Genomic DNA, 21,353 nt, shown 5'->3' with positions numbered 1-21,353 from the left:
CTCAGTGGTGGCAGATAACAAAACAAGGAGCAATGGTCTCAAGTTGCAGTGGGGGAGGTCCAGGTTGGATATTAGGAAACACTATTTCACTAGGAGGGTGGTGAAACACTGGAATGCGTTACCTAGAGAGGTGGTGGAGTCTCCTTCCTTGGAGGTTTTTAAGGCCCGGCTTGACAAAGCCCTGGCTGGGATGATTTAGTTGGGAATTGGTCCTGCTTTGAGCAGGGGGTTGGACTAGATGACCTCTTGAGGTCCCTTCCAACCCTGATATTCTATGATAGAGGCAGGGATATTCAAAACATTTTAGGAAATGTAGAAACCAAATCCCAGTGACTTTCAATGAGTGTTGGAGGCCTAACTGCCCAACACCACCTTTGAACCCATTTGGACTAGGATCTCCACACTCTTCCTGTTTCTCATTGCAGTAGGAGAACCTCCAGCAGCCAGTGTGTCATAACTATACAGCTAAAGGTAGCCTAGAATTTCTCCTTACCTGTACGGGGTTAAGAAACTCCAATAACCTGGTTGGCCCCTGACCAAAAGGACCAAAGGGGAAAGAAGATACTTTCAAATCTGCAGGGGGCGGGGGGAGCTTTTGTTTGTGTGTTCTCTTGGGAAGCAGAGAAGCATCAGGTCAGAGAACTCCTTCTCCTATAAACCATCCTAAAAATCTCCCATATTACAAACATTGTAAGTAAAAGCCAGGCAAGGTGTGATTATCTTTGTTTTTTGCTAGTGAATTGTCCTTTGCTGGAGGGAGGTTTATTCCTGTTTTTTTGTAACTTTGAAACTAAGCCTAGAGGAAGTTCTGCTGTGCTTTTGAATCTTTTGTTACACTGTAAAGTTATTGTCCATCCTGATTTTATAGAGGTGATTTTTACCTTTTTTTTTTTTTTTTTTTAAATAAAATCCTTCTTTTAAGAACCTGACTGATTTTTCCCTTGTCCTAAGACCCAGGGGTTTGGGTCTGTGATCACTTTATAACCAATTGATTAGGATATTATTCTCACACCTCCCCAAGAAAGGAGGTGTAAGGGCTTTGGGGGGGATATTTGGGGGGAATAGGAACTCCAAGTGGTCCTTTCCCTTATTCTATGTTAAATCACTTGGTGGTGGCAGCATACCATCCAAGGGCAAAGACTTTGTGCATTGGGGAAGTTTTTAATCTAAGATGGTAGAGATAAGCTTAGGGGGCCTTTCATGTGGGTCCCCACATCTGTACCCCAGAGTTCTAAGTGGGGAGGGAACCCTGAAATTGTGGCAGAGATGTGGGATCATTTTGAACCAGAAGCACAGAGGGTTTAAAAAGACTTTTTCTCTCTCTCTCTCTCTCTCTCTCTCCTTTTGGCTGCTTGAAAAGCAAGTAGGATTTTTTTAATCTGGGAGCACTTGGAGTTTGTTTTTATTTTTTTCTCTCTGCCTGAGGGCAGGGTAGTTAACCTCCTGCAGGGGAATTCACAAGTAGTTTTTTTTTTTTTTCATTCTAGCTCTCAGGTTAGGCTAGATTAAACACAGAAAAGCTAGGATGACTGACAGTGAAGTCCAAAAGAAATTAGAATTAACCAGATTCGAAGCTGATGAGAGACAAAAAGAACATGATAGACGGATGACCTTAAAGTGCTTGGAATTGGAAGCAGAAGAGGCTGCCCACAAGAGAGCTATGAAAGAAAAAGGGAGGAAGCATGCTATGGAGGAGAGGGAAAGAGAGAGAAAGCATGCACTAAAGTTAGAGATGGCAAGGGCTAAGCAGAATATACCAGACAACCCTAGCAATCCTTCTCCAGGTACCCCTTCCCGTCCCAGAAAGGTCCCCACCTACAAGGCAGGCTATTATACTGAGGCCTTCTTAGAAAATTTTGAAAGGGCCTGCCTTGGGTACAGCATCTTTACAGACAGTACATGGTAGAGCTGAGGCCACAGCTCAGTGGACCCTTAGCAGATGTGGCAGCTAAAATGCCTAAGGAACACATGAACAGTTATGAACTTTTTTTAAAAAGGCCAGAATCAGAATGGGGCTAACACCCGAGCATGCCTGTCAGTGGTTCAGAGCTCTAAAGTGGAAACCAGACATGGCATTTTCCTGACACGCCTACCACATTGTAAAAAATTGGGATGCCTGGATATCAGGATCAAGCATTAAATCTCTGGAAGATCTGTCTTTCCTAATGCAAATGGTGCAGAGGGTGTTCCTGAGAAAATAGAAAGGTATATCCTAAATGGGAAGCCCAAAACTGTAATTGAGACGGGGAAGATTGGAACCAAATGCAGGGAGGTGGCAAAAAAGGAAGAAAAAAAAACAGTAGCAGTTGGAGCGGATATCAGAAGTGGCAACCCGAGACAACACCCTACCACTGGGGGCAGCCCAAGGCCACACCTACATCCCAAGGAAAACCCCACACTCCTTATCGTCCCACCACACCAGTCTCCAGCAACCCACTTCGCCCCAGTGACCAGTCAGCTGGGCAATGTTTTAAATGTAATGAGCTGGGGCATGTGCAGGCCAACTACCCCAAGAACCCCAACAGACTGCAGTTCATTACACCAGTGTCACACGAAAGATCCTCAGGCCCAGATGCCTCCCAGGTATCCTCAGAGGGAAGGGAAACACTGAGTGTGGGCGGGAAGAAGGTCCAGCATGGAAGGACACTGGACCACAGGTGTCAGCTATCCACCAATCCTTAGTGGACCCCAAATTCATCAACCCAGAGGCCCAAGTGATGATTCAACCCTTCATGTAAAAATCTTTAAACTTGCCTATAGCCGAGTTGCCTGTCCAATACAATGGCTGGTCAGGAATGTGGACTTTTGCAGTCTATGATGATTATCCCATTCCCATGCTGCTGGGGGTAGACTTGGCCAACCATGTAAAGCTAGCCAAGAGGGTGAGAATGGTCACTCACAGCCAGGCTAAGCAAGATTTCACACCTTCCCTGTTCCTGAGCCTTCCACCAGGGCCCCGTCTGTGTTACCAAAGACCCAGCTGGAGGTGGTGGAACCGGATCCCCTGCCAATGACTGCAACAGCCGTAGTGGATCCAGTCCCAGAGACCCAGCCAAAGCCAGTCCCAAAACTGGAACTGGCAAAGCAACCAGCAGCAGAACCATTGCCAGCACTGAGTTCAACACATGCAAACCCATCTAAAACTTCAACACAAGAGGGCACCACCGAGCCTGCACTGGCAGCAGCAACAGATAACCCTACACAAGAGGCTCAGCCAGAGCCTGAAATACCACATAGTGCACCAGCAGAGAGTGTTTCACAGTCAACGGATACAGCCCCATTACCTGCATTGCTTCCAGAGGGACCCAGCCCAGGTACACAATCCAGTGAGGAACTGATGTCTCCAGCATCAAGAGAACAGTCCCTGGCCAAACAGGAAGCAGCTGAAAGCCTCCAGGGAGCTTGGACGGCAGCACAGAGCAACCCACCGCTTCTCAGCTCTTCTAATCAATCCCAGTTTCTTGTAAAAAAGGACTTTTATACAAGGAAACTCTTTCTGGTGGGCACCAGGAAGACTGGCATCCTCAGAAACAGTTGGTAGTTCCAACTAAGTACCGGGTAAAGCTCTTGAGCTTATCCCACAATCATCCTAGTGGCCATGCTGGGGTGAATAGAACCAAAGACCATTTGGGGATGTCTTTCCACTCGGAGGGAATGGGCAAGGATGTTTCTACCTATGTCCAGTCTTGTGAGGTGTGCCAAAGAGTGGAAAAACCACAAGACCAGGTCAAAGCCCCTCTCCAGTCACTCCCCATAATTGAAGTTCTATTTCAGCAAATAGCTGTGGATATTCTGGGTCCTTTCCTGAAAGACACCCAGAGAAAAGCAGAACATACTGACTTTCATGGATTTTGCCACCCAATGGCTGGAAGCAGTAGCTCTAAGCAACACCAGGGCTAAAAGTGTGTGCCAGGCATTAACAGACATTTTTGCCAGGGTAGGATGGCCCTCCAACATCCTTACGGATTTGGGAACTACTTTCCTAGCAGGGACCATGAAAAGCCTGTGGGAAGCTCATGGAGTGAACAACTTGGTTGCCATCCCTTACCACCATCAAACAAATGGCCCGGTGAAGAAGTTTAATGAAACTTTGGGGCCATGATATGTAAATTAATAAATAAGCACTCCAACTATTGGGACCTAGTGTTACAGCAGTTGCTCTTTGCCTACAGGGTTGTATCACATCCCAGTTTAGGGTTTTCACCGTTTGAACTTGTGTATGGCCGCGAGGTTAAGGGGGCATTATGGTTGGTGAAGCAGCAATGGGAGGGGTTTACGCCTTCTCCAGGAACTAACATTCTGGACTTTGTAAACGACCTACAAAACACCCTCTGATCCTCTTTAGCCCTTGCTAAAGAAAACCTAAAAGATGCTGAGGAAAAGCAAAAAGCCTGGTATAATAAACATGCCAGAGAGCATTCCTTCAAAGTAGGGAACCAGGTCATGGTCTTGAGGCGCTCCAGGCCCACAAGCTGGAAGCATCATGGAAAGGGCCATTCACGGTCCAGAAGCGCCTGGGAGCTGTTAATTATCTCATACCATCCCGCCTCAAGCCTAAAGTGTACCATGTTAATTCTCTTAAGATTTTTTATTCCAAAGAATTAAGGGTTTGTCAGTTTACAGCCCAGGAAGGAGATGATGCTAAGTGGCCTGAAGGTGCCTATTACAAAAGAAAAGGTAACGGTGGCATAAAAGAGGTGAACCTCTCAATGACCCTCAGACGTATGCAGAGCCAGTGGATCAAGGAGCTGTGCACTGGCTTTGCACCAATGTTTTCAGCCACCCCAGGACAAACCGAACAGGCATACCACTCCATTGACACAGGTAATGCTCGCCCAATTAGAGCCCAACCATACCGGGTGTCTCCTCAAGCCAAAACTGCTACAGAACTGGAGATCCAGGACATGCTACAGATGGGTGTAATCCACCCCTCTAACAGTGCATGGGCATCTCCAGTGGTTCTAGTTCCCAAACCAGCTGGGAAAATACTCTTTTGCTCTACCCTAAACTAAATGCTGTAACTCACCCAGACAACTATCTAATGCCATGCACAGATAAGCTATTGGAGAAACTGGGATGTGCCCTGTTCATCTCTACCTTAGACTTAACCAAGGGTACTGGCAAGTACCGCTGGATGAATCCGCCAAGAAAAGGTTAGCCTTCATCACCCATGTAGGGCTGCATGAATTTAATGTGCTCCCTTTCCACCTGCTAAATGCTCCCGCCACTTTCCAACTCCGCAGTCAGCCATGACTCTGAGCCAGCTTTTAAAACAGACGGGTTTATTAGTCAACAGGATCACAGTGTAGAACAGAGCTTGTTAGCACAGAAATCAGTGACTTTCCGCCATGCCCATCTTGGGGGGATCCCAGGCCAGATGCCCTGGACTTCCTCCCTCTCCCCGTCCCCAACAGCAACCTGCCCAGCTTCCAGCAACCCTACCCCTGACACACCCATTGCTCCTTCTCCTGGTCTTTGTTTTGCTTCCTGGGCAATGTGTCACCTGGTCATATCCAGCTTCTGGGTCTCAGGTTACTAAGGGCATTGGCCATCACTTACCTGCAGGCAACTGTAGCCACCTAGAATCATAGAATATCAGGGTTGGATGGGACCTCAGGAGATCATCTAGTCCAACCCCCTGCTCAAAGCAGGACCAATCCCCAGACAGATTTTTACCCCAGTTCCCTAAATGCCCCCCTCAAGTATTGAACTCACAACCCCAGGTTTAGCAAGCCAATGCTCAAGCCACTGAGCTATCCCTCACCTCACCTGCCCCCCAGGTTCTCACCAAAAGTCACACACTCAATTCCCTCCAACTAGGCATTGGTGCAATATACAGGGAAACTTGGGCACTAACAGTATTGAGGAAAAACAGTAAGACTCACATAGGCTTGCATACAACATAATAAGGAGGAAAAACCCACCTCGTCAAATCCTATAACTCAGACTGATAAGAACTTGGAACACTTAGATGGTTCCTTTCTAACTAGTGATTTGATTTATTCCCATGTCAATCGATTTCTCTGAATTCTTTTCAACACCCTATATTTCTGCAGATCTCTCCTCAGGGCCTCCTTGACCTCTTTGTTCCTCAGGCTGTAAATGAGAGGATTGATCAGCGGCATCAAGACAGTGTAGAAGACAGAAAACACTTTGGGGCTCTCTGGGTAATGGTGTTTGGTAACATGTAGACCGTTATTAGGGTCCCGTAGAAAACTGTAACCACGATAAGATGGGAGGAGCAGATAGAAAAGGCCTTTTGTTTCCCAGTGGTGGAAGGGCTTCTCAGGATGGTGGAGATGATATAAACATAAAATGTCAGGGTTAAAAGAAATGGGAGAACAATGTCTGCTGAGATGAATATGAGTGTTGCCAGGGTAACCAGACGTGTCACTGCAGAAGCGGTTAGTCATTGGGATGAGATCACCAAAAAATGATCAATTTCATTAGGGCCACAGAAGACTAAATGTGACACCAAACATATTAATATGGTAAGAACTATGAATGAATTTAGCCATAATCCAGATGCTAGTTGGATACAGAACATACCATTCATATGGGTGACATAATGCAGGGCTTTACATAGCACTAAGTATTGATCATAGGACACCACAGCTAGCAGATAACACTCAGTGGTCGCTAGGACACCAACCAATAAATCTGCACAATGCAGCCTGCAAGAGAAATGGTTCTGTCCCCAGTCAGGAAACTGGCCAGCATCCTGGGCAGGATGGTGGAGGTGTGACAGATCTCGAAGCAGGGCAAGTTCCCCAGGAAGAAGTACATGGGGCTGGGAAAGTATTGATCAGCCACAACTAGCACAATAATGATCATGTTCGCAGCCATGGTGACTACATAGATCACTAGAAAGTGCAAGTAGAAAAGACTTTGCAGTTCAGGGAGGTTCCCAAATCCCAACAGGATGAATTCTGTGACAGATGTTTGATTTCCCCCTTCCCCTTTCTCCATGAGGTATATAGGTTTCCCCTGTCACCTCTCTCCAAATACTGTATCTGTTAACTGAGAAAATATAATGCTCAGTTAATTAGTTTGCTGTACAATTAAACTCTGTGGATTTCCATCTCTTTGATTCCATACAAATTCAATGTGCAAACTGATGTTTGGGCTCATATTCTCTCACCTGAGTGTCTGCTTCTCACCCAGGTGTAGTACAGTGTGTTGGGATAGAGATTCCCCACAGAGAAGAACTGCAATTAACGATCATTAATATCATTTTACAGATGGGGAAGTGAGAAACCGTGTGATTAGTTCTGAAATTTTCAATCCTGCCAAAGGGCCTTGGAAACCAAATACCTATTAAAACTGGCAAGAATTGGGCACCCAAATCCATTAGCATCTCAGCCTAAGTTGCCTGCTCAGGGTCACACAGGGTGCTAATCAGAGATCCCAGATCTCTCAACTCACAGTCCAGCATCTTCACCATAAATAGGTGTTCAGGAGTACAACTCTTGCTAGGAATTTCTATCTGAGCCTCAATTTCAGGCCTTATCATCACTACATTTTAGCGGGCACCTTGAAATAATTCCAAGGGAGTGATGTGCCCAAGAGGGTGCCTAATTCCCTTTGGCTCCTTGGAAAGTCCCTGCTTATGCCCATAATGTGCATTATCTGAGATGATAATTCCATGGAAGACCCTTTGTCAAGGCTGCTTCCCCACTTTGAACTTCAGGGTACAAATGTGGGGGCCTGCATGAAAACTTCTAAGCTTAACTACCAGCTTAGATCTGGTCCGCTGCCACCATCCCAAAGCTAATTCCCTTCCCTGGGTAGCCTTCAGAGACCTTCACCAATTCCCTGGTGAATACAGATCCAAACCCCTTGGATCTTAAAACAAGGAGAAATTAACCATCCCCCTCCTTTCTCCCACCAACTCCTGGTGGATCAAGATCCAAACCCCTTGGATCTTAAAACAAGGAGAAATTAACCATCCCCCCTCCTTTCTCCCACCAACTCCTGGTGGATCAAGATCCAACCCCCTTGGATCTTAAAACAAGGAGAAATTAACCATCCTCCCTCCTTTCTCCCACCAACTCCTGGTGGATCAAGATCCAACCCCCTTGGATCTTAAAACAAGGAGAAATTAACCATCCCCACTCCTTCCTCCCACCAACTCCTGGTGGATCAAGATCCAACCCCCTTGGATCTAAAAACAAGGAAAAATCAATCAGGTTCTTAAAAAGAAGGCTTTTAATTAAAGGAAAAGGTAAAAATCCTCTATGTAAAATCAGGATAGAAAAATAATTTAACAGGGTAATCAAACTTAAAAAGCTCAGAGGACCCCCCTCTAGCCTTAGGTTCAAAGTACAGCAAACAGAGATAAACACTCTAGCAAAAGGTACATTTACAAGTTGAGAAAACAAAGATAAACTAACACGCCTTGGCTGGCTGTTTACTTACAAGTTTGAAATATGAGAGACTTGTTCAGAAAGATTTGGAGAGCCTGGATTGATGTCTGGTCCCTCTCAGTCCCAAGAGCAAACAACTTCCCAAACAAAGAGCACAAACAAAAGCCTTCCCCCCCCCCCAAGATTTGAAAGTATCTTGTCCCCTTATTGGTCCTTTGGGTCAGGTGTCAGCCAGGTTACCTGAGCTTCTTAACCCTTTACAGGGAAAAGGATTTTGGAGTCTCTGGCCAGGAGGGATTTTATAGTACTGTACACAGGAGAGCTGTTACCCTTCCCTTTATAGTTATGACACGCCCCCCCGAAATCACAGATAGTGTTGGACAGCTGGTTCCACACTGGCTGTGATTTCTTCCTGGAGCTCTAGGAGAAAACAGAGTTAATAAGACACATGCACCTTTAGACATACTACTGATTATATAATAACTAACAATATGTTCCACATTTCAAGAACAATTTTTAACCAATTGATTCTAGGAAACTTTCTCGGGAGAGTGCATCAACCACTTTGTTAGAAGCCCCTGAAATGTGTTGTATTTCAAAATCAAAATCTTGGAGAGCTAAACTCCACTGAAGAAGTTTGTTGTTATTCCCCTTGGTGGTATGAAGCCACCGTAGCATGGGGATGACAATGGTGTAGAACGCAGAGACTGCTTTGCTTTGATCAGGGAAGGATACGGCCCTGGGCTGAGCATATGTAAAGGAGACCGTCCCAAAAAACAAGCTCACAGCCACCTTTAGGGAGATACAAGTGAAGAAGTTTCTGCATCTTCCCTCGGCAGAGGGTGTCCATATGATGGTGGTAATGATGTAGTTACGCGAGATGATTACTAGGGAAGTGCTCACTATGGAGAAGCCACCCTCGAACAGCATCAGCAGTTTATTGACGAAGGTGTCAGAGCAGGAGGCCTGCATCACAGCAGGGGCATTGCAGAAAAAGTGGTTGATTTCCCTGAGTTCACAGAAGGACAAGCTGAATGTAAAGCCCATTTGGATGGTGCAGTTGAGGGAGCCTGAGAGGTAGAAGCCAGCCACCGGGCAAACACAAGTCATCTTGCCTGATTCCTATGATGCCTGAATCCAGCAGCGGGTGGCAGAGCGTAGTGAAAAGTAAATAAGCCATCATGGCCAGGAAGAACGCTGATCTTGCTGATCCCAAAGAGAGAGAAGAAGAATATTTGGGCAGCACAGCCTTTATAGGAGATGGCTCTGCTCCATGCTAAGAAACTCAGAAGGGCTTTGGAGGTGATGGCAGGGGAGTAGCAGAGTCCAGCAAGGAGAAGTTCTCGAAGAAGACTTAAAGGGAGTGTTGAGCTTGGAGTCAGCGCTGACAATGGAGATCATGCAAACTATCTTACAGTCCAAGTATGTGGGAAATTACTTTGCTTTAAACATGGCTGAGGGAGTTGGGTGATGAAAATTTTCCTCCAGACTCAAGTCAGGACTATGACCAGTTAGGGTTCTATCACTAACCTGAAAAGTCACATTTACTTCTGGTATATGCCTCCTCACCAACCTCTGAACAATGAACATTAGCTTCATCACTGAGTATTTCTTCTTGGTTCCAGGAATCCCTGGGACATCATGACTAGGTACCGCATAAGGTTCAAAGACAATATCCTACTGACAAGATTTTGTAATATTCATAGGAGCGGGGCACCTAATTCCTGTAAATTCCACTAATGGCAATAATAGTCCCATCAAAGAGGGGAAATAGGAAGAAATGACTCATAATGAAAAACTTTTCAATCTCAAAATCACGAACAATGCACATTTGAGGGGACACTTTTTAATAAACAAACAAAAAAATCATTCCATTTTGAAACCTCAGGAATGAAAATGGCTTACAATTTTCAACATTTTTCACAAAAAAAAGTTTGCATAGGTTTTCAACCACTGCTAATCTCTACAAATGGCAATTTGTGGAAAACCTGTTGGTAATTGGGCCTGGTCTACACACAGTGTGTTTATTCATCATTCATAGATTCTAAGGCCGGAAGAGATCATTGTGAACATCTAATCTGACCTCTTATAGAACAGAACATAGACCTTCCCTATCTTAATACCTGTTTCAACTAAAACATATCTTTCAGGAAAAAGAAATCCAATCGTCATTTAAAAATTGCAAGTGATGGAGAATCCACTGGAATCCTTACTAGGCTGTTCCAATTGCTAATTACCCTCACTACTGATTGAATTATTTGATTGGGGTGTGTGATGGGGGTGTACAAACCCCACTCTGAGCATCTAGGGTTTAAGTAGTAGCCCGATCAAATCTAATCAACCTAATTTCAAATTTCAAGTGTGTTCAGAGAACTTGTCAGGGTCAGGCTACAGACTGAGGGTCTGATTCTCCTTTCACTCAATGTGGTGTAAATCAGGAATAAATTCATTGGAGTCATTGGAGCTGATTCTAACCTTGGTGTTAATCAGAAGACCCACCTGGCACTGGTCATGCAGCCTTATCTGCTACATACAAATGGGAAGGAGACACATGTTTAAAGTATAACTCCTTACTGTGAGATGTGGTTCTCTTTTGGATTCCTCTGGGAGAAAATAAGAGCAATTTCTAAATTACTTGTTTGAAAATAGACCCTCAGCAATGTTCAATTGTACAGTGCTGCGGCTGGGAAGGCATGAGATGCACTGTCCTAGGGATGCGGGTTCCACAACTGCCGCTGCCAAGAGACAGAAGGGGGTGGTGATGGTCGGCGACTCCCTCCTAAGGGGGACTGAGTCTTCCATCTGCTGCCCTGACCGGGAAAACCGAGAAGTCTGCTGCTTGCCAGGAGCTAGGATTCACAATGTGACAGAGAGACTGCCGAGACTCATCAAGCCCTTGGATCGTTACCCCTTCCTGCTTCTCCATGTGGGCACCAATGATACTGCCAAGAATGACCTTGAGCGGATCACTGCAGACTACGTGGCTCTGGGAAGAAGGATAAAGGAGTTTGAGATGCAAGTGGTGTTCTCATCCATCCTCCCTGTGCAAGGAAAAGGCCCGGGTAGAGATGGTCGAATTGTGGAAGTTAACGAATGGCTACGCAGATGGTGTCGGAGAGAAGGCTTTGGATTCTTCGACCATGGGATGGTGTTCCAAGAAGGAGTCGTCCTAGGCAGAGATGGGCTCTACATAACAAAGAGAGGAAATAACATCTTTGCAAGCAGGCTGGCTAACCTAGTGAGGAGGACTTTAAACAAGGTTCACCGGGGGAAGGACACCAAAGCCCTGAGGTAAGTGGGAAAGTGGGATACCGGGAGGAAGCACGAGCAGGAAAGCGCAAGGGGGGAGGACTCCTGCCTCATACTGAGAAAGTGGGGTGATCAGTGAGTTATCTTAAGTGCTTATACACAAATGGAAGAAGCCTGGGAAACAAGCAGGGAGAACTGGAAGTCCTGGCACAGTCAAGGAATTATGATGTGATTGGAATAACAGAGACTTGGTGGGATAACTTGCATGACTGGAGTACAGTCATGGATGGATATAAACTGTTCGGGAAGGACAGGCAGGGCAGAAATTGTCGGGGAGTTGCATTGTATGTAAGAGAGCAGTATGACTACTCAGAGCTCCGATATGAAACTGCAGAAAAAGCTGAGAGTCTCTGGATTAAGTTTAGAATTGTCAGCAACAAGGGTGATGTCGTGGTTGGAGTCTGCTCTAGACTACCGGACCAAGGGGATGAGGTGGACGAGGCTTTCTTCCAGCAACTAACATAAGTTACTAGGTCACAGTGTAGGGGACAATTTCCTGGTGCAAGTGCTGGAGGAACCAACTAGGGGCAGATATCTTCTTGACCTGCTGCTCACAAACCGGGAAAAATTAGTAGGGGAAGCAAAAATGGATGGGAACCTGGGAGGCAGTGACCATGAGATGGTCGAGTTCAGGATCCTGACACAAGGAAGAGAGGAGAGCAGCAAAATATGGACCCTGGAATTCAGAAAAGCAGACTTCGACTCCCTCAGGGAATTGATGGGCAGGATCCCCTGGGAGAATAATCTGAGGGGGAAAGGAGTCCAGGAGAGCTGGCTGTATTTTAAAGAATAGTTATTTAGGTTGCAGGAACAAACCATCCTGATGTGTAGAAAGAATAGTAAATGTGGCAGGCGACCAGCTTGGCTTAACAGTGAAATCCTTGCTGATGTTAAACACAAAAAAGAAGCTTACAAGAAGTGGAAGATTGGAAAAATGACCAGGGAGGAGTATGAAAATATTGCTCAGGCATGCAGGAGTGAAATCAGGAAGTGCAAATCACACTTGGAGTTGCAGATAGCAAGAGATGTTAAGAATAACAAGAAGGGTTTCTTCAGATATGTTAACAACAAGAAGAAAGTCAAGGAAAGTGTGCCCCTCACTGAATGAGGGAGGCAACTGTGACGGGTTGGATCACAGAAACCCCCTTGGGAGCTGCCACCCGATGTGCCAAGACTACCCCTGCTTCTGTTTTCCCTGCCAGCTCAGGACTCCAGCAACCTGTCTTGCTGAACCTGACACTCCCGTCTGGCTCCAGACACAGATCCAGGGTCTGAATCACTTGTCCCAAAGCTGCAAGTTTACCTGAAAACAGCTCACAGTAGAGTGCTTGTCTTTAGCACTCAGATGCCCAACTCCCAGTGGGGTCTAAACCCAGATAAATCCGTTTTACCCTGCATAAAGCTTATGCAGGGCAAACTCATAAATTGTTCGCCCTCTATAACACTGATAGAGAGATATGCACAGTTGTTTGCTCCCTCAGGTATTAATACATACTCCGAGTAAATTACTAAATAAAAAGTGATTTTATTAAATACAGACAGTAAGATTTAAGTGGTTCAAAGTAGTAACAGACAGAACAAAGTAAGTCACCAAGCAAAATAAAATAAAATGCGCAGATCTATGCCTAATCAAACTAAATACAGATAATCTCACCCTCAGAGATGTTTCAGTAAGTTTTTCTCAGACTGGACACCTTCCAGGCCTGGGCACAATTCTTTCCCCTGGTACAGCTCTTGTTGCAGCTCAGGTGATAGCTAGGGGATTCTTCATGATGGCTTCTCCCCCTCTCTGTTCTCTTCCCCCCTTTATATATCTTTTGCATAAGGCGGGAACTCTTTGTCTCTCTGGGTTTCCACACCCCCATCACTGGAAAAGCACCAGGTTAAAGATGGATTCCAGTTCAGGTGACATGATCACATGTCACTGCAAGACTTCATTACTCACTTGCCAGCACACACATATACAGGAAGACTCCCAGGTAAATACAGCCATCTGCAGACAATGGGAGTCATCAAGATTCCAAACCATCATTAATGGTCCACACTTTACACAATTACAATAGGCCCTCAGAGTTACATTTTATATTTCTAGTTTTAGATACAAGAGTGGTACATTTATACAAATTGGATGATCACACTCAGTAGATTATAAGCTTTGTAATGATACCTTACAAGAGACCTTTTGCATGAGGCATATCCCAGTTACTTACATTCACTTATTACCGTATTTTCTCTAAAACTATCTCAGTTACATTATATTGACTTATTATCAAATTTTTATAAAACCATATAGACTGCACAACGTCACAGCAACCTAGTGACAGAGGATGTGGAAAAAGCTAATGTACTCAATGATTTTTTTGCCTCTGTCTTCACGAACAAGATCAGCTCCCACATTGCTGCGCTGGGCAACAGAGCATGGGGAGGAGGTGACCAACCCTCTGTGGAGAATGAAGTGGTTCATGACTACTTAGAAAAACTGGACGAGCACAAGTCCATGGGGTCGGATGCGCTGCATCCGAGGGTGCTAAAGAAGTTGACGGATGTGATTGCAGAGCCATTGGCCATTAGCTTTGAAAACTTATGGAGATAGGGGGAGGTCCCGGATGACTGGAAAAAGGCTAATGTAGTGCCCATCTTTAAAAAAGGGAAGAAGGAGGATCCGGGGAACTACAGGCCAGTCAGCCTCACCTCATTCCCTGGAAAAATCATGGAGCAGGTCCTCAAGGAATCAATTTTGAAGCACTTAGAGGAGGGGAAAGTGATCAAGAACAGTCATCATTGATTCACCAATGGCAAGTCATGCCTGACTAACCTAATTGCCTTCTATGAGGAGATAACTGGGTCTGTGGATGAGGGGAAAGCAGTGGATGTGTTATTCTTTGACTTTAGCAAAACTTTTGATACGATCTCCGACAGTATTCTTGCCAGCAAGTTAAAGAAGTATGGGCTGGATGAATGGACTATAAGGTGGATAGAAAGTTGGCTAGATTGTCGGGCTCAATGGGTAGTGATCAATGGCTCCATGTCTAGTTGGCAGCCGGTATCAAGAGGAGTGCTCCAAGGGTCAGTCCTGGGGCCTGTTTTGTTCAATATATTCATTTATGATCTGGAGGATGGCATAGACTACACCCTCATCAAGTTTGCAAATGACACTAAACTGGGAAGAGTGGTAGATACGCTGGAGGGTAGGGATAGGATACAGAGGGACCTAGACAAATTAGAGGATTGGGCCAAAAGAAATCTGATGAGGTTCAATAAGAACAAGTGCAGAGTCCTGCACTTAGGACGGAAGAATCCCATGCACTGCTACAGACTAGGGACCGAATGGCTAGGCAGCAGTTCTGCAGAAAAGGACCTAGGGGTTACAGTGGACAAGAAGCTGGATATGAGTCAACAGTGTGCCCTTGTTGCCAAGAACGCTAACATCATTTTGGGCTATATAAGTAGGGGCATTGCCATCAGATCGAGGGACATAATCATTCCCCTCTATTTGACATTGGTGAGGCCTTATCTGGAGTACTGTGTCCAGTTTTGGGCCCCACACTACAAGAAGGATGTGGAAAAATTGGAAAGAGTCTAGCGGAGGGCCACAAAAGTTATTAGGGGGCTGGAGCACATGATTTATGAGGAGAGGCTGAGGGAAGTTGGATTGTTTAGTTTGCAGAAGAGAAGAATGAGGGGGGATTTGATAGCTGCTTTCAACTACCTGAAAGGGGGTTACAAAGAGGATGGATCTAGACTGTTCTCAGTGGTAGAAAGTGACAGAACAAGGAGTAATAGTCTCAAGTTGCAGTGGGGGAGATTTAGGTTGGATATTAGGAAAAACTTTTTCACTAGGAGGGTGGTGAAGCACTGGAGTGGGTTACCGAGCAAGGTGGTGGAATCTCCTTCCTTAGAGGTTTTTAAGGTCAGGCTTGACAAAGCCCTGTCTGGGATGATTTAATTGGGGATTGGTCCTGCTTTGAGCAGGGGGTTGGACTAGATGACTTCCTGAGGTCCCTTCCAACCCTGATATTCTATGATTCTATGACTCTGTCCTTATAAGGACATAGTATATTCTGTATAGAAGTAAAAGCTCACAGATAGAACCCCTGACATCTCATAGGCCAAGATATAATCATAGCAATAATAGAAATGTAGGGCTTGAAGGGACCTTGAGAAGTCATTTAGTCCATCCTCCTGTGTTGTGGCAGGACGAAGTAAACCTAGACCATCCCTGACTGTTGCTTACTTCTTGTCCTATCTTCAGTGGACATGGTGATCAATTGCTCACAGTTCTCTATATAACAGTCTTTAGCATATTTGAAGACTCTAATCATGTGCCCTCTCAGTCCTCTTCTCTCAAGACTAAACATGCCCAGTTCTTTTAACCTTTCCTCGTAGGTCTAGTTTTCTAAACCTTTCATCATTTTTGTTGCTTTCCTTGGGACACACTCCAATTTGTCCACATCTTTCCTAATGTGTGGTGGCCAGAATCAGACACAGTACTGCAGATGAGGCCTCACCAGTTCCAAGTAAAGTGGGGCAATTACCTCCTGTGTCTTACAGACGACACTCCCGTTAATAAACCTGAGAATGTTATTATCCTTTTTCCAACTACATCACATTGTGGACTCATAGTCAATTGATGATCCACTATAATTTCCAGATCCTTGTCAGCAGTACTACCACCTAGCTATTCCCCATTTTGTAGTTGCACATTTGATTTTTCCTACCTAAGTGAAGTACTTTCCACGGGTCTTTCCTTTATTGAATTTTATCTTGTTGATTTGAGACCAATTCTCTGATTTTTCATGATCTTTTGGAATTCAAATCCTGTTCTCCAAAGTTCTTGCAAACCCCTCCTGGACTGGTGTCATCCATAAATTTTATAAGCAGACTTTCCACTCCATTATTCAAGTCTTTAATGAAAATCTTTCAACCAGTTTTGCACCCCCTGTGACCCTTGACACTCCTTTATTCACACCCTACATATGACCACAATAATATTTGTATAAAATATACCTTGTGAGGTATTATTGAAAAACTGAGACTACACTGGTCAATAATATCCTTAAGAAATGTATGTGATAATGCTGCATGTGGAATTAGGGATACTCACTGATATAGTGCTTTTAAATCTGACTAAAAGAAGTTTAAACCAGGCATGCCTAGGGGAGCTGATAAATAGGGTCTCTCCAGGTAGAGGAAAAAGGCCCACACCTCAAACCAGGTGTAGCCAAATTCAATGAGCTATTTGTTTGTGTGAAAGCCTGCAGGAAGAGATCATTTGCACTGAACAATCACCAGTGCAGGAGAAGGCAGCATGGAGGCTACCAAAGACAGCCTGACATCCACAGCCAACAGGGAAAAGGAACTTTATCTGGGCACACATGTCAGAAGAACACATTTCAAAGGTTTAATGGGCTATAAAGAGAGGGCGAGTGAACCCCTAAGTCATCCTTCACCTGAGGAGACAAGGAAAACCAGTGTCCTGGACTTTGCGGGGATCCCGGCTAACCTCTAATTAGCCATTGCTGGGATAGACAGATTGGAGAGGAAACTCCCTTGTACAAAGGCTTTAGCATATTGAGTTAGGTCTCAGCTATTGGAAAGTGTATTTTTACTTGTGTTCATTTGTAACCCTGTTGGCCTGTATTCCTGCTATGCAGTATCACTTAACCAAGCCTGTTGTTTAATAAACTTGTTTTACTTTTCCTGTGAACCAGTCCAATGTTGTGTTTGCAGAGAAATGTTTCTATACTTCAGTTAAATTACTAAGCTGTAATGTACTAGCTCTTTACCAGAGCAGCAACCTCAATGTCTTCTGTGAATGTACAAGGGTAGTTGCTGTGCATTGCCGAGAAACCTCTCTGAGGAGCTTGGGGCCTGGAGTTCACTGATTGTTACCTGCTAGGTAAAGTTTTGGCTGGAAGAGCCTTGAGTTCACTGGTGGGGAAGACAGGCTGGTATGGCAGGGAGCTAACACAGTCTTATCACCAGCAGAGCTCACTCTTGCTGAGGCAGAGAGGTAACAGAGTGGCTCACAACTCTGGGTATCCCCAGCACAGTGTTACAACCACCTGACAGCAACCCACATTTCTCTAGTTTGCTTATGGGAATGTCATGTGTACTGCATGAAAAGCCTTACTAAAACCAAGTTATAGCATGTCTACATCATCCGCCCTATCCACTAGGCCAACAGCCCTGCCAAGGAAGGAAATGAGTTTGGTGTGGAATGATTTCTTCTTGACAAATCCATGCTTGACGGTCCTTATAACCCTATTATGCTCTAGGTGCTTAAATATAAATTGTTTAATAATTTATTCCTGTATTGTTCCAGGCATCAAAGTTGCTCTATAATTTCCTACATCCTCTTTGCTCCCCTTTTCTAATATAGGTACTATGTTTGTCTTTTTCCAGTCCAATAAATAAATCATATATGTTAGTTCATAGATGGATGGAATAGGGAATATTTGAGGGTAAAGGCCTAATTCTGCCCCCTTTTTATAAATCAATGGGATCACACGTGTGTGGATAGAGTCTGCAATTGTCCAACTTGGCTGAGTAGACATGCTTTGTATCCAACTTCCCGGAAAGTTGGTTACTTTGGCTACTACTCTAGAAAATATGACTTCCAAAAGGCATTGTAAAAGGCTCAAATTGTATTAGGAATTAGATTATGAGGGCCTGATTTGCTTACAGTGAGGTCAAAGGCAACATTTCTATCAAATTCAATCTACATAGGATGAGATTTTCAATAGAACTGTAGTGAATTAAGAAATAAAATATTACTAAAAGTTCATGGGATTTGAGTGGCTCTGAGTTTTCAAGTATTTAAAAGGATGTCATAGAGGAGGGAGAAAACTTGTTCATCTTAGCCCCTAAGGATAGAACAAGAAGCAATGGGCTTAAACTGCAGTAAGGGAGGTTTAGGTTGGACATTAGAAAAAAGTTCCTGTCATGGTGGTTAAACACTGGAATAAATTGCCTAGGGAGGTTGTGGAATCTCCATCTCTGGAGATATTTAAGAGTAGGTTAGATAAATGTCTATCAGGGATGGTCTAGACTCTTACCACTCTCTTAACACTTCAAAAGTTATTTTTCCTCCCTTGGTATCCTACTGTTACTTGATTTATCTTGTTAGACTGATCTCACACTTGGTAAAGCAACCCCCATCCTTTCATGTATTTATACCTGCTCCTGTATTTTTCACTTCATGTATCTGATGGACTGGGTTCTAGCCCATAAAAGCTTATGCCCAAATAAATTTGTTAGTCTCTAAGGTGCCACAAGAACTCCTCGTTGTTTCAGCCTGTGATAGAAACTTATTGAAACATCTGAGGGTGAGATTTTATCTGTACTTAGTTTTATTACTGTATTAGCCTTAGACTTGCGTGTTTTATTTTATTTTACTTGATAATTCACTTTGATCTGTCTGTTACTACTTGGAACCACTTAAATCCTACTTTCTGTATTTAATAAAATCACTTTTTACTTATTAATTAACCCGGAATATGTATTAATACCGGGGGGGGGCAAACAGCTGTGCATATCACTCTACCAGTGTTATAGAGGGCGAAAAATTTATGAGTTTTCCCTTTATAAGCTTTATACAGGGTAAAACGGATTTATCTGAGAGTTGGACTCCACTGGGAGTTGAGCATCTGAGTGTTAAAGACAGGGACACTTCCTAAGCTGCTTTCAGTTAAGCCTACAGCTGTTAGGGGACGTGGTTCAGACCTGGGTCTGGGTTTGCAGCAGGTTAGCGGGTCTGGCTCAAACCAGGCAGGGCACTGAAGTTCCAAGCTGCCAGGGCAGGAAAGCAGGGGCAGAAGTAGTCTTGGCACACCAGTTGGCAGCCCCAAGGTGGTTTCTGTGATGCAACCCGTCACACCAGCTTCTGGTAGACAGAGGCTAGGGACACCATCCCTGCCAATCCTGGCCAATAGCCATTCATGGACCTATCATTCATGAATTTATCTAGTTCTTTTTTGAATCCTGTTATAATCTTGGCCTTCACAACATCCTCTGGCAAAGAGTTCCAAGCGTTGACTGTGCATTGTGTGAAAAAATACTTCATTTTGTTTGTTTTAAACCTGCTGCCTATTAATTTCATTTGGTCACCCCTTATTCTTGTGTTCTGAGAAGGAGAAAATAACACTTCCTTATTTACTTTCTCCACACGAGTCATGATTTTATAGACCTCAATCATATCACCCTGTGACGGATTCGGTCACAGAGACCCCATTGGGACTGTCACTTGATGTGCTGAAACTACCTCTGAGCCATTTTCTTTGTCAGCTTGGGACTCCAGAACCCTGTCTTGTTGAGCCAGACATTCTAGCCTGCTGCAACACAGACCCAGGGTTTCAACCATGCCCCCAAAGCTGCAAACTACACTGAAAACAGCTCAGCAAGTACTCCTGTCTCCAGCACCCAGACACCCAGCTCCCAATGGGATCCAAACCCCAAATAAATCCGTTTTACTCTGTATAAAGCTTATACAGGGTAAACTCATAAATTGTCCACCCTCTATAACACTGATAAAGAGATATGCACAGCTGTTTGCTCCCCCAGGTATTAATCACTTACTCTGGGTCCATTAATAAACAAAAGTTATTTAATTAAGTATAAAAACTGGGATTTAAGTGGTTTCAAGTAATAACAGACAGAACAAAGTAAGTTACCAAGCAAACTAAAACAAAACACACTAGTCTAAGCCTAATACATTAAGAAACTGAATATAGGTAAATCTCACCCTCAGAGATGTTCCAATAAGCTCCTTTCACAGACTACAGAGTGGTAGCTGTGTTAGACTGTATCAGCAAAAACAACAAGGAGTCCCTGTGGCACCTTAGAGACAAACAAATTTATTTGGGCATAAGCTTTTGTGGGCTAGAACCCACTTCATTAGATGCATGGAGTGAAAAATACAGTAGCAGGTATATATACACAGTACATGAAAAGATGGGAGTTGCCTTACCAAGTGGGAGGTCAGTGCTAATGAGACAATTCAATTAAAATACCAAAAGTATTCTACTGTTAAGAATAGCCCACTTTAATTGAATTGTCTCATTAGCACTGACCTCCCACTTGGTAAGGCAACTCCCATCTTTTCATGTACTGTGTATATATACCTGCTACTGTATTTTTCACTCCATGCATCTAATGAAGTGGGTTCTAGCCCACAAAAGCTTATGCCCAAATAAATTTGTTTGTCTCTAAGGTGCCACAGGGACTCCTCGTTGTTTTCATAGACTAGACTCCTTCCAAGTCTGGGCCCAATCCTTTCCCTGGTACAGTTCTTGTTAGTTCCAGCTCAGGTGGTAACTAGGGGATTTCTCATGACTGGCCACCCCTTTGTTCTGTTCCACCCCCTTTTATATCTTTGGCACAAGGTCGGAATTTTTTGTCTCTCTGGGTCCCCACCTCTCCTTCTAAATGGAAAATCACCAGGTTTAAGTTGGATTCCAGTATCATGTGACATGTTCACATATCCTGTGAGACCCCAAGCCTCCATTCTTCCTGTGCTGACTCGAAGGAACACAGGAAGGCTGCAGATAAACAGAGCCATTCAGAACCAATTGTCCTAGTTAATGGGAGCCATCAAGATTCTAAACCACCTTAATGGCCCATACTTTCCATAATTACAATAGGACTTCAGAGTTATACTTTATATTTGTAGATTTAGAT

At 44.2% G+C, this 21,353-nt stretch overlaps 1 pseudogene; it reads right to left on the bottom strand.

Moving 5' to 3' along the window:
- Positions 1 to 8,882: 8,882 nt before the first annotated feature.
- Positions 8,883 to 15,997, bottom strand: LOC135975154 (olfactory receptor 9S13-like; annotated as a pseudogene).
- Positions 15,998 to 21,353: the final 5,356 nt, after the last annotated feature.

The sequence above is a fragment of the Chrysemys picta genome, chromosome 13 (assembly GCF_011386835.1).
Source record: "Chrysemys picta bellii isolate R12L10 chromosome 13, ASM1138683v2, whole genome shotgun sequence".
NCBI classification, from domain to species: domain Eukaryota; kingdom Metazoa; phylum Chordata; order Testudines; family Emydidae; genus Chrysemys; species Chrysemys picta.
The sequence above is the reverse complement of the archived record's forward strand: the minus strand, read 5'-3'. Positions and strand labels throughout refer to the sequence as shown.